Raw genomic sequence first — 2,500 nt, 5'->3', positions numbered from 1 at the left:
AGCAGAATGTTGATTACCATCCTCACCAAACCCAGCCAAGGTCTCTCTCTCTCTCTCTCTCTCTCTCTCTCTCTCTCTCTCTCTCTCTCTCTCTCTCTCTCTCTCTCTCTCTCTCTCTCAGCAATTATCTATCTTTCTATCTGTCTGTCTGTCTGTCTGTCTATCTATCTGTCTATCTATCTATCTATCTAGCTGTCTGTCTGTCAGTGTGTGTGTGTGTGTGTCTGTCTGTCTGTCTGTCTGTCTGTCTGTCTGTCTGTCTGTCTGTCTGTCTGTCTGCCTATCTATCTATCTGTCTATCTATCTATCTATCTAGCTGTCTGTCTGTCAGTGTGTGTGTGTGTGTGTGTGTGTGTGTGTGTGTGTGTGTGTGTCTGTCTGTCTGTCTGTCTGTCTGTCTGTCTGTCTGTCTGTCTATCTAACTGTCTATCTGTCTATCTATCTATCTATCTATCTAGCTGTCTGTCTGTCAGTGTGTGTGTGTGTGTGTGTGTGTGTGTGTGTGTGTGTGTGTGTGTGTGTCTGTCTGTCTGTCTGTCTGTCTGTCTGTCTGTCTGTCTGTCTGTCTGTCTGTCTGTCTGTCTGTCTATCTATCTATCTGTCTATCTGTAATAACTGCAGGATTGAGACGTAGTAAGAGATGGACTCCAGGGGTAACAATGTATTAAGGAGCGGCTACCCGCTTGCCGGCTGGAGCTGAACTGGCTCCATACAGAGAGAAGCTTCCGAAATCAACTAGTATGAACTAATACATAAACCAATACATGAAGCAGTGAATGACAAGTAGTACTTTGGTAGTAACAATTATAACACTCCTCCCTTTTTTTAAAAAAAAAACTCAGGTTAGAAACCATAAAATCAAGTTTACAACCAAAATGTTAAAAAAGATACAGAAGATACTAAAACTTATCAATTAGAAAGACTAGAAAAAAAAAAAATATTCGATACAAGTTATAAGAAACGCTAAAACCCGCAAACACGAGACAAAAAACAAAATAAACATAGTAACTAAAACTAGCAAAAGTAATACAAAACTCCAACAATTAAAATAGTTAACACAAGTGAAGCAAGAGACCTAACATTTTATTTCCAAGCTATCTGCAAACGATCTGGCTTCTGGCGCAGTCTCTCAGAACGGCGCAGTGTTTCCTCTCCAACGGCTGCTGTTGTGGCGGCAATCCAGGTTCGAACTCTTGACTTGAGGTTAACTCTCGTTCTTGAATTTGATCCGGCGCGTTGCTGTTGTGTGCTCCGGACTGCTTCGAAACTCCTGCCTTTAGGGGCGACACGCTGCCTGCCGGTGCCGAACCATGTTTCTGAATTCCTGCTCCATTTGTGAGGTCCATGGAGGTGGTATGGCATCATCTGCGTTAACCGTCTCGCCCTCTATGCTTACTCTTCTCCTCACATAGTCGAGATGACGTCGTACAGTCCTCCCATCTAGCAACTGCACCTTGAAAGAAACAGGACCGGATTTTTGGACAATTACGCCTGATAGCCATTTTTTCCTGGAGAAAAGTTTACTACATAAACTAATTCTCCCACTTTAAATTCCCTATGCCGCGCTTTCTGATCATGGTAGTACTTTTGCATTTCTTGCTTCTTCATAACTCTATCCTGGACATCTGGATGCAGTAAGTCTAAACAAGTTTTTAATTTTCTTCCCACTAAAAGCTCAGCAGGGGAAACTCCTGTGGTAGTCTGAGGTGTTACTCGATACCGTAACAGAAACTTGCTAATTCTGGATTCCAATGAGCCTCCTGTTAATCTTTTAAGAGAATTTTTAAAAATTTGAACTGCCTTTTCCGCCAACCCATTGGATGCTGGATGGTAGGGAGATGTCTTTATGTGAATGATACCATTTTGTTTTAAGAAAGCTTCAAACTCTTCGCTACAAAAATTGGTACCATTATCTGTTACCACCGTGTCAGGTAGTCCTTGTGACCCGAATGTAACTTGCAACTTTTCAATAGTTATAGATGAAGTGGCTGACTGTGTAGCGTGAACATCCATCCATTTGGAATGGGCATCTATGATGACGAGGAACATCTTACCCATAAACGGCCCAGCGTAATCCAAATGTAACCTGGACCAGGGTTTTAGTGGCCACTCCCATGGCTGCAAAGGAGCGTCTGGGGGAAGATTTCTCACTTGTTGGCACTGTGAACATAGTTGTACTGTTGACTCAACATCTTTATCTATATTGGGCCACCACACATGACTACGCGCAATACCTTTCATGCGCGAGACTCCTGGATGCGTTGCATGTAGCTCAGCCAACACATTTTTTCTAGCTATCTGAGGCACCACCACTCTTGATCCCCACAAAATTATTCCATCTTGGACACTTAATTCGTGCCTCCTTCTAAAAAAAGGCTGAAGTGTTTCCTCTGCTATATGTCCAGGCCAACCGTACAGAATGTGATCTCTTACCTTCGAGAGTGTTGAGTCCTTATCCGTCCATTGCCTTAACTCTCTCGACGTGACGGGTGTCTGGTCT

This window comes from Scylla paramamosain, chromosome 1 (genome assembly GCF_035594125.1).
Source record: "Scylla paramamosain isolate STU-SP2022 chromosome 1, ASM3559412v1, whole genome shotgun sequence".
Taxonomy (NCBI): domain Eukaryota; kingdom Metazoa; phylum Arthropoda; class Malacostraca; order Decapoda; family Portunidae; genus Scylla; species Scylla paramamosain.
This window is presented reverse-complemented; position numbering follows the sequence as displayed.